We start from the raw sequence: 12,077 nt of genomic DNA, 5'->3' as shown, positions 1-12,077 counted from the left end.
AGATTTTTAAAAATCCAAGAAGCTAAATAATCAAGCGCTATTAGATCGAATCATACCTAGTACTCTCTGTTTCTTCTTATCAAGAGTTGACCTTAGCAAAGATTCCTTGGAACCAGCACTTTTTAAAAACAAGGGCGAGTCCTTCACCACGTTGACTTAAAATGCATAAAGAAGATAAAATTGAACGGACAGGCTTCACACTATCTGTTCATTCTGCACATTTAGTACATTCCTTGAATAGGTGGCATCGCAAGCAGCTCGTTTAAAAACTAGCCGGATTACCTGCATTAAGTTTTTTAGATAACAATCCATGACACAGAAAAAGTTACAAAAACAAACCAAACCAAACCAAAAAAAACTTACAAAGCTATAGATGCACATATCATATTTCCAATGAATGTTTAAAATCCATGAGGGAAAGGAGAGGAAGTTTTAGTAATCAGATCATGTACAAGCACCATGGAATAACAAATGATTCTGTAAAGAAAAAAAGGTAAGGACTCCCTCAGAATATCTTAAGAGCACACAGAGCTCACCATGAAGAAAAGTAATTCATTTTATAATGAATTATGAGGGAGGAAGGATAGTCAATACACTTGAACAAAGTTAATATGTTTGCTTTCTGTAGAACTGTGATATTTTAAAAGGCCCATCACCCATCCAGATACAAACATCTAATTATATCATTAGAAAATAATAAAAATTATATTAGATACGGGTCTAATAGAGCCCTGGTGAGATTTAATAAATGTTTATGTTTATTTAACTTTTTATACACATCATTTTATAACTGTATAAATTAAATATAATTACAAGTGCTGGTGATTCCCAAGACAAAAAATTTCAAGCACGGAACAAGACCTCTTGTATAAATAAAAGGTAATCTTGAAACATGAACACAGGACTTTAGTATTTGAGGATTATGCTTACTTTCAACAAAATGCAAACATTCCAGGTTCAGCCACGGGTTTCCAGAAAAGGAATTGCAAAATGACTTCTGGTCATTAAAATGTATTTCAGGAATTTAAAAAAAAAAAAAAAAAGCTTTTAGATATAACTTTACTCTCAAAGAAACCTGGGACAGTATGTTACAGTCAACAAATTGAGCACTGTCTTTTATTTTTTTGTTTTGTTTTGTTTTGTTGTTTTTTGGGGGGTTTTTTTTGTTTGTTTGTTTTTTGTTTTTTGTTTTTTTGAGCACTGCCTTTTAATACGATTTTTTGCTATGCCGAAGTGTTTAGGTGTGGAGGGGGCAGGTAGGGTGAGAACGGTCCTCACTTTAAGAAAAAAATGTTATCTTAATAAAAGTATTTTAAATGCCTTAAAATAGTCTTAAATGCATTGATTTTTTTCTCACTACCTTAAATGATTAACAGCAAGTACCTGATTACTACAACAAAAATTACCCACCGTAAGTTCAACTACGTTAATTTCCAAAGTATCAAAAATATTTAGCATTGTCAGACAGTTGAGTTCTCAAAATGGAAATACCTACCAGGGGCTTGAATAACATTGAAGTAAAAAACATGGTATTTGCAAGCCTTTTTTTTTTTTTTTTCATTCCCACAAATACTCAAAAAGGCTTTTTGATTATGTCAGGCCTCTGTTACAGTAAATGCCACCCCTTCCAAAAAGCCCCTAAAAAAGGAGTTTCTTTCTTTACAGCCTAAAATTCAATACTCTTCAATGTAAAATGCTGCCATGTGATTGGAAACCTTCATTTCTCATCCTGCCTCCCGAACTCACCACGGAACAAAACATGTCACCTTTTCAAGATGACTGTGTAACAAGCCATTTTCTTTATAAACAGTCTATATGCCTGGAATTTTCAGTAGGAAGAATGAGTAGAGGAACCATATATCATGAATTTTTGCTCTGTAGATACAGTACTGGAAATAGAGTCAAAACAGTAGAAATGGTTATTGATACTATCATTCCCATGTCATCAGGTCACTAACAGAAAAGAAATGCAGCCAGAAAGATTTGCAAGAGCGCTGGTCCAGGCGGCAGACCTTTCTCGACTGCATCCATCCTCTACCCTGACTGCCAAAGAGCTCTTGAACCTCCAAGTGACCTTGATTCAAAATAGAAATACCACCTGAACCGGAAGATTAAGGAAACAATGAGAAATCAGGCATTTAAGTCACATGTAATATACATGGTCAGAAGTACCAGCTGAGTACAAACAGGAATGAATTGTATCAATTTTCTGGGGGAAAAAAAAAATTCTGGTTCTATCCCAGAATTATGTAGCTTTGTGTAAGTCTTCACATTTGTATTACTGCAACGGCTAATTTTATTTGTCATCTCGGAGAATGCTTTTGGATGACATTGACATTTAAATCAGTGACCTCTGGGTAACTAACCTGCCCTCCATTCTGTGAAAGCGTGAACAGAGCAAAAGGACTAGCCTCCCCAAGCAAGAAAGATTTTCTTACCAGACTGCCCTTGGACTTTGTCTGCACCATAGACGCTCCCGGGTCTCCAGGTTGCCCACAATGAAGCTTTGGACTTGTCAGCGTCCATAAAACATAAGCTAAGTCTTCATAAGAAACCCCCTTCATACATATCTGACATATATATGATCCATATACTATGTAACATGTGTATGTATATACACATATACATATATATACACATAAGATATATATATCATAAGATATATGATATATAACCATATATATCTTATATATATATATATATCATATATATATATATGGCTCCATTCCTTCAGAGAACCCTAATACAGATTTGGGTAACTGAGAGTGGTTCTAGAAGAACAGAACCTTAAAGTGACTCTTTTGAAACGGTTCTGGAGTTTCTGGGATTGGCTTTCTAATCTGATTAGATTTAAGGGCCCTAATGACTATGCTTCTAGTAGGGTGATGTGTTCTGTGGAACCAGTCAGCCTCTCTCCCCCAGCCACTCCTGTCATCGCCCAATGAAACAATGAACAAAGTAGGCTGGGTGGCAGGGACGTAGGTTACACATGGGCTCGGCCACGTGGACTTCCACTCACCAAGGCTAACCTGGCTACAGCACTAAGTGCCCAATCCGTCAGAAGCATAAGCCAGCCGTGTGCGCCCAATGTACTATTGGTTCCTGGAGCCATGAGCCAGCGGGCTTCGTGGTGGCGGGCTAATTATGTTGGATCCCGTCCATCATGGAAGGAGTAGCATTTTGTTCTTACTGGAATAGTAAGAAGGCCAATCCAATCACTTACCTGATATGGATTTACCTTGCTTGTGTATAATACGTCTGCCCAAACAACCACCCAGGGACTTCCAAACACCTTAGCACTGTCCTGCTGGTCCAACTGCCACTGCTTCTGATAAAGGGACTCCGGTCAAAGCCAATGAAGTGTGGCAATGAATGAATTCAATGAATGAATGTTGCTCATGAAACTCAGGCTTACCAAGTTCTCCACCACTGGAGCAGCTGGCTTGACAGAACAGTGGCCCAGTCTCCCAAAGACCCGGTTATGGTGCCAACTAGGTGGCCAAACCTCGCAGAGCTGGGGCCCTGGCTTCTCCAGGAGGCCGCACTCGCTCTGAGGCAGCCTCCGAGATGTGGTGCTGTGTCTTCCCATCCACGGGGCCCGAACCCACAGGGCGGACACTCACTGTTCCACCTGGTGAGGTACAGCATAGGTTTTGCTTCCTGTCCTTAGCACCATACTCTTTGTTGGCTGAGGGATCTCAGTTCCACAGAGAGGAATTCTTTGACCAGGAGACACGACAGCGACTTCACTGGACTAGAGGTTAAAACTGTCACCTAGCTGTTTCCTGGTGCTCACAGCTCAACTCAGTGGGCAGAGAAGGGAGTCACCATGCTCCCTGGGGTGACTGATCTTGATTACGACGGTTACGTCACGGAAGGTTCTGCTCTGACCAAAGACTGCCACATGCTTTCTTAAGATATACACTCCTGAACGTATGAAATAAAGGAGGATATCGAAGGGCAGGGAAATTTTATTTGACATCAAACTGTTCCCAGAAATCTATATAGTTTTTGAGGCTGAAGAGCCTATAAGTATACTATGTTGGAACCTTTGCCGGATCATGACAACTCTCCACAGAGAAGCATTCTAAGAGAATAATTTGTGAACTAGATGTGAAAATGGCTCAGGAAATAGCATTTTCAGAAAACCTAAATTATCTCCATTTTAAGATACATAGTAAAGAGTTGTGAAGAGAGAACTTTCTTGCCACAAGGAACAGCCAAATGCCTGCAAAGCAGGATTTGCAAGAATTGAATGGATGCTTCCCTTAACTGTCATTCCTCTTCATTGATACAGCATCACTGCCTTAATTGTAATGCGCTACAGAACCCTGAGGTCTGCTGGGCACGTGCAACAGATGGTGTATATTGATGCTAGCATGGTGACTGTTAAAAGGGTTAGGTTAACCCAGTTGGTTTACAATCCTCTTTTTTTTTTTTTTTCTTAACAGTCATGATAAACACGGTCAGCAATGACAACTGGGTGATAGAAATTTGTACTGCGGGGCATCTGGTTGAGCATCTGCCTTTGGCTCAGAGCATGATCCCAGGGTCCTGGGATCGAGTCCCTCATCGGGCTCCCTGAAGGGAGCTTGCTTCTTCCTCTGCCTGTGTCTCGCCCTCTCTCTGTGTGTCTCTCATGAATAACACATAAAACCTTCAAAAAAAAATTGCACTACTAAATTTCCTTAGCTCTTCTTCTCAACCTACTGTGTACTTTCACTCCTCTTAGGGAGGAGAGTCTAGAGCTACACGAACAAGATTGACTCTAGTCACATGTGGCTATTTAAGTAATTTAGAATAATTAAAATAAAATAAAATAATCCATTTGCTCTGCTGCGCTGGCCACATTTCAGTGGCTAGCCACTGTGTCTAAGGCTCTGGTTTAGGATAGAATAGTTTCATCTCTGAAAGTCTACTGGGCAGCCTTCTCCAGTGGCCAGACTCCAAGCGTGTAGTCCCTGCAGCCAGACTGTCCCTGTTCAAATCCCAGTTTGAACACTGAAGAGCTGTATACGCTGATGCATGTCTCCTCATCTATGCCTCAGTTTCTCCATCTGTAAGATGAGGATAATAGTATGAATAGAGGTATAATAAAAATGTGTGCAAAGCATTCAGGACAATGATTAGCAAATTTAAACACCTAAGGGCCATCTGTTATTTTCTCACCTGAGAGTCAAGGAAAGTCCTAGGAAGTCTAAAGATTAGTGAATCTGACACAGTGAGCCAGGCGGTCATCTCTTGAGAGAGACAGAGATCATCCTTTCTGGTCTCCTTTCCAACATTAAAGAAGGTGATACCTTTCTATTTTCTGAGAGCAGGGGCGGCTTGCAAAGTAAGCCTATTAGGTGTCTCTGGTTATCCTTGAAGGTCAGCCTTCGAAGTTCAACTATGTCCCGGTGACAGGGCCTCAGATCCCTCTATTTCCTTGGGTCTTAAACATAATTTGGAATTTAGACATTTTTTGCTTAACTGGGGTGAGAGCACCGCCTTATCTCAGCATGCAGACCCTGAATAAAGGAGAGGTAATCCGGAGCTGAAGTACAGAGCAAGCTGTGCAGGGAGCTGCGAGGGCCTGACGTTATTTACGTCAAAAGGAGTGATGATGACCACTACCATCGATAAGACATCCTCTGTCTTCAAGAGACCAAGACAAACTGCAATTTTTTTAGAATGCAAGCCAAGGAGGCAAAAATGGTTCAATGCCTGAAAGAACGGTAGGGGGTTCTTGACGCAGAGATAATCCACCACGAGGCAAAGCCCACACTCGGCATCCCTGCTCTTCAGGCTAAATCTGGACAGCAAGAGCAAGGGACAGCTTTTCTATTTATGCCAATGAGCTACACACTGTACCTAATCCTGGAGTTCACAGAGGAAAGGAGAATCTAATAAGTCCATTTTTTTAAAAATAGCTTATTTAAATATCTTGTGTCCTTTGCTTTATTCAACAAATGTGCAATAGCTAGTAGAAAATATGTTTTTAAAAACTGGAACGTGGTAGACTTACAGAACCAGGTGATCCAGGTTCAAATCCCAGCCTTGCAACTCCCCAGCTAGAGCTTTGCGGTAAAAGAAATAATAGATAATAATAACAATATTATTTTGATCCTGATTGTACTGAACCCAGCTAATACAGGAAAGCAACAAAAACTGTGTCTGGCCTCAAACCCGTGCTCACATATAATGTTAGCTCTCATGTATCTTGATCACCACGGAGGTAAAGTAAAATCTTTTCAGGTGGAGGTCATTTTAAGCGTTCTCAGTTTTTATTTTTGGCAATCAACCTCTGATACACCTGATTATTAAATCACTTGGCTCCAGTTTTAACCTGTGATAAAAAGTAACTTCATTCCAAGTGATTATTAAGAGATGTAATTCCAAATCACTGCAGTTTGATAGTAATAACAATAAAAAATGGTTTAGTAAAAAAAAGTATGGGTGGATCCTGCCTTCACCAGTGTAATGAATCAGCTATCCAGTCCTTCGAGTCTCTATCCGGTTTGGGATGGAGCCAGGATGGAGCCACATGGTTGTGTGTGGGGTGGCATGCCTCGTCTCCTTCCAGCTGTCTTCGGTGACATTGAAATCAGCATTTGGGGAAATATTTACATCATGAAAATGGATGAGTATTTCAGTGAGAGTTTTCCCCCATCCTCACCAGAGAACAGGCTGTTCAACCTTTACCGTAGGGGTGCCTGGGTGGCTCCGTGAGTTACGCTTCTGCCTCTTGGTTTTGGTTCAGGTTGGGATCTCATGAGTCCTGTTGCAGAGCCCCTTGTCGAACCCCTTGTTTATCCCTGAATCCAGCCTGTGTCGGGTTCTCCACCGGCAAGGGAGAATCCTTGAAGATTCTCTCCCTCTGCACCCCCACTCTCTCTCAAATCAATCAATCCATCTTTATTTATTTATTTTTTTAATTTCTTTTTAATTTATTTATTTATGATATTTATGATATTTATGATAGTCACAGAGAAAGATGAGAGAGAGGCAGAGACATAGGCAGAGGGAGAAGCAGGCTCCATGCACCGGGAGCCCGACGTGGGATTCGATCCCGGGTCTCCAGGATCGCGCCCTGGGCCAAAGGCAGGCGCCAAACCGCTGCGCCACCCAGGGATCCCTCAATCCATCTTTAAAACAAAAACAAGGAGAAGGCCTGGAGGGGCTCTACGTTCTGGAGTGGTGCTGCTCGGGCCGGGGGCAGGTTGCAGGCTGCTGGCGCTGCTGCTGAAGAGAGAACGGGAGTGGGTTCAGCGTTTGCTGTCGGGGGTCCCAGCAACGATGAGTGCTGCCAGGGAGTCCCATCTGTACGGGGTGAAGTGTTCAGCCTCCCCAGATGATGATCTTGGATCTAGCAATTGGGAAGCAGCAGACTTAGGTAATGAAGAAAGAAAACAGAAGTTCTTGAGACTTATGGGTGCAGGAAAGAAAGAACATACTGGCAGTCTTGTTATAGGAGACCACAAATCAACATCTCACTTCCAAACAGGGGAAGAAGACAAGAAAATTAATGAAGAACTGGAGTCTCAATATCAGCAAAGTATGGGCAGTAAATTATCAGGAAGATATCGATGACATTGTGGACTTGGCTTCAGCGAGGTAGAAGATCATGATGGAGAAGGTGATGTGGCTGGAGATGATGATGATGATGATGATGATTCACCTGATCCTGAAAGTCCAGATGACTCTGAAAGTGATTCAGAGTCAGAGAAAGAAGAGTCTGCTGAAGAACTCCAGCTACTCTGCACCCTGATGAAGTGGAGGATCCCAAAAACAAAAAAGATGCAAAAAGCAACTATAAAATGATGTTTGTTAAATCCAGTGGTTCATAACTCCCAAACACTTAGTCTTTGTATTAAAAGTAAGCCTTATTGTTATAATGCACAGTGGAGGACTGCTTATAGAGCACAGACCTTTGTATTATAATTTTTAAAAAGGCCCTTTTAAATAATTACAAAGAGTGTTTGCTTTCAGATGCCATGGATTACACTTTTATGGGCATGACTATAACCATTTTTGTAAAGAGTAAGAGTTGTATAAAATAAGAAATAAATACAATACTCAATTTCCTCTCGTATTAGCATCATCAAATTCTAATCTCACCTTTTAACCCTTCAGATAGTTATGGAGGAGACTCTTTTTTGTGGTAGCTGTTTCAGCTTTTTTGTTCCTTCATATTTTTCTCTTATAAGTTTATCTGATACTGTGATGTGTTCATGAAATATATTCAGTTATTATACTTTGCTGTAGTAGAACTATTCGTCATGGATATTTCTGCTGCCAATAACTAAATTGTTTGCAAAAAATTAGGTACTTTGTTTATTCTTACTGATCAGCTCTACTCTTTTGGACAAAAGCAACATGAGAGGAAATACTTTCACACCTGTCAGGATGGAGTTGCAAATGTCATACATTTGGAATGTTATGATCCCAGGCAGTCTTTATATAATTTGAATTACATTGTATGTTAGGTTTTTGATAAAATTTGGCCAATTTTTACAGAAGAAATTATTTCTCTGATTATTTGCTCCTATCTATTTAGGAATATGTAAAACTGGATTTTTTTTTTTTCAGGTAATATGTGACCAAAGTTAATTTTCTTCCTAAGGCCTAAATAAAGAAAAAGCAGTTTCCCATAATAAATAAATAAATAAATAAATAAATAAATAAATAAATCAAAAACAAAAAAACCCACCTTTACCGGTTGTATCATTGGGGCAACACTAAACAGGCCCACAGAACTGCACTGAGTGGATGCTTGTCATACAGAATCAAATGTTTTATCACATTTCTTGTGAAGGATATAGCTCAGGAAATTTTTTAAATTCCCATCGTTGAGGACGCACTGGCCAAATGTCTCTCTTATATACCAGAAAGACACATGTTCTGGCTTGTGTTTATCCAGTGGACAATAGTGTTCACTTAAAAACCTCCCCTTTGTGTTGGATGTTAGTGGCCACCACTAAATAACTACAGGACCTAATGGCACATGCTCTGCTTAAGAATCTCACCCCAACCTCACTTTGTTTTTCTAAATTAAATTCCCTTTGCCATGATTCTTACCTTTTTATTTCTTTGTTTACATCTAAGAATTTATATATCTCTGTAACATTATTTAACATGTAACAAATTTAACATAATGTTAAGAAAATAATCAGGTCGGGGATGCCTGGATGGCTCAGTGGTTGAGCATCTGCCTTTGGCTCAGGTCATGATCCCCAGATCCCGGGATCGAGTCCCACATCGGGTCCCTGCATGGAACCTGCTTCTCCCTCTGCCTGTGTCTCTGCCTCTCCCTCTCTCTGTGTCTCTCATGAATAAATAAATAAAATCTTTTTTTAAAAAATAAAAGAATTAGGTTGTATAGTTTGACTGTTAGATTCTAAATTATTTCCTCATTCAAATAAAAAATTTTGAATTACTTGTTCCCAGATTTCAATGAGATAAGAAGCTATCCACCAGTTCATCTGTACATGGATGTGTTCAACTGATTCAGCTTGACTGGAAGGTACAGAAGAAAGTTGATCCATTGATTCTCCAATTCTAACTGTCAAACTATTAAATATTGGTTTCAACTGAATACTATATTCCCAAGCAATATAGTACAATATCAATCCCAACCATATTTTATGAAAGTGAAATACATATTAAAAAGAGGCAAGAGGGGAATAAGGACCACTTGGTACAAGTAATAACATGAAGGTGTTTATGGTTCTTTAATACGAATTTGAGAATAAAACAAGCCATGTATCCTAGCATACATGTTGTCAGAGATTCCTTCCCAATATTTTAGTGGGGAAATTACCAAGTGGCTTGGACTAAAATAAAGCCTATTGAAATATATTTAACAACTATTCAGATAAACACAGAAAAAAAAAGATAATGGAGAAAACATATTCTCCACCAGAAAAGCTTGCAAAAAACTCCAGCTCTTCCAGAGCCTGCAGCTTTGATACGTCCAGAATGGGAGCATCAGCCTTTAAGGGAGGCTGACCAATGAAGGTATAACACACTGAATTGATGCATTTTACCCAGTATTAGAGCCTCAGGTCACTCACTGTGTTTCTGTTAGTTCTCCCTCACCCCACTGCCCCTGCCCACACCGCCTACTGAGCAAAAATTCTGTGCTTCCCCCTAAGTGCTAAGGTAGGTATCACAGACCTATGAAAGGGCACTTCAAGGAACTCATTAATTAGCTTCCACCTTAACTGAACAAATGCATAGATGAGCCCCTCCTTAATCCCTATGTACTTGACATTCTACAAGATGCTGAATAGGTTCAGAAGAAATACTTTAATTTCCTGCCTGTGAACAACCTGTCGCCTGGTTGGGAGCATAAATGAAAGAGTTTTTTGCAACAAACTGAAAAGTGTAAGATGTACACCACCCAAGAAAGCTGGACAAGTTAACCACGCCAAATTAGGATATGGAGTACGGGGAAGCAGGGCCTAACACCAATAATCATGATGCCAAACCTGCTCTGTGATCACCTCCCAGGATCAGATATGCAGGTCAGAGTTAAGTTTATGCTGACTACGGTGGGGAACAGGGACTAGTCCAGCGGTAGAAACAGGCAAAGCAGCCAGAGATCTCTTTTGCTGTCTCTGCAGAGTTCTGCAGGATTCAGAACCGTCAATCACGTGAAACTGTGTGTGCTTATGTGTGTGTTGTGCACACGACGTATAAGGACAAGGGTGAAATGAAGGAAGAACTGTGAAGGGTCTTCGCAGCGCCCTAGGGATCCTGAAGTCAATCAAGATTCACCAAATGATTTTAGCCAGGTGAGCAAATGTGTGGGGGGTACAATTCTGCGTTTATAGAAAGAGGTGGATTGAAGGAGGGCAAATGTGCAGGAGGGGTAAAGCCTAAAGCAAGATGTCTTCATGATGAAGACAAGATATACGTGCTGTGCCAACGCCAGTGGAGAGGTGATGAGGTTGAGAAGTGAGAGGTCTAATGCTGCATGACTCATAAGAGGATAAAATCATGGAATTTACTGTTTCTGGAGGGGGGACAACTCTGTGCCTGTGAACAACCTGTCACCTGGTTGGGAACATAAATGAAAGAGTTCTTTGCAACAAACTGAAAAGTTTGTTGGGAGGTCAGCTGGATGATCAAGAGGACAGGCTGCCTAGAAGGAGCGGAGACAAATGTCCCTCGCAAAGAATCAGTCCATAAACCATCGCAACAACAGCTGGAACACTGCATCCCAGGTAGTAGAGCCTCCCAGTATCGTGACACAAGGAGGGAGGCCGAGCCAGCACTCGAGAAATAAACAAAAGCAACCAAAAAAAGGTAATATGTGATACATGGAGGATACAGTCACTATCTCAGAGGCAGGAACTCAGTTAGCCTAGAGAATTCAATCACAGGGTGAGAGAGTGCTTAGGAAAAGACCAATAAAAAAAGGAATATAGCCTGGCACGTTGAAAGCAGAGCTAGGCTTGGATGTGGTGACCCAGATGGTGACCTTAATGTGTCACTCACATTAATGTGACCCTTAATGTGGTGACACTTAATGTGTCGGATTGTGTCCTTGAGCAAATAAACGTCATTGTGTCTTTGAGCAAATAAACTTCTGTGATTTTCAATTGTCTCCTCCATGAAATATTATAATCAAATATATATGAAAGGACTTTTAAAATGTAAATCATTCTATAGATGAATTTATAGGTATTATGATTCCAGGCAAAAGGAACTACATGGAGTGCAGCATGAAGGCAACGATGAATGTAACACAATCAGAGAATCAATATATGCCGTGTGTAAAAGACAGCAGTGACTGGTGACAGAGAAGGGGACGTGTACGTGCGGGGGGCCAGACTTTTAAATATATCAGTCAAGAAGGACTTCACTTTTTCTTCACTTTTCTGAATCCTATTGATGATGGTGGCATGAACACCAAAAGCACTTTTATTTTTTACGCCTTTAAATAGCCAGAAAATATAATAAATGCAAAGCCATGATGAAAGCGGTTCCCTAGCAGCTTTTGAATGCATGTTACTATATTCAGAGAGTGCACGTGCAAAAGTAACGTGAAATAAAACATGGACCACTTCTCTAAACTTGGCCAGTGAGCC

The 12,077-nt window shown here is 40.5% G+C and overlaps 1 protein-coding gene and 1 pseudogene across 2 annotated transcripts in view; one reads left to right on the top strand and one right to left on the bottom strand.

Moving 5' to 3' along the window:
• GPM6A (glycoprotein M6A) overlaps nucleotides 1–12,077 on the bottom strand; it is a 332,016-nt gene that overhangs the window by 282,284 nt on the left and 37,655 nt on the right. The window lies entirely within an intron of this gene.
• On the top strand, nucleotides 7,279–7,970 carry LOC112932846 (small acidic protein pseudogene; annotated as a pseudogene).

Source organism: Vulpes vulpes, chromosome 7, assembly GCF_048418805.1.
Source record: "Vulpes vulpes isolate BD-2025 chromosome 7, VulVul3, whole genome shotgun sequence".
NCBI lineage: Eukaryota > Metazoa > Chordata > Mammalia > Carnivora > Canidae > Vulpes > Vulpes vulpes.
This window is presented reverse-complemented; position numbering and strand designations above follow the sequence as displayed.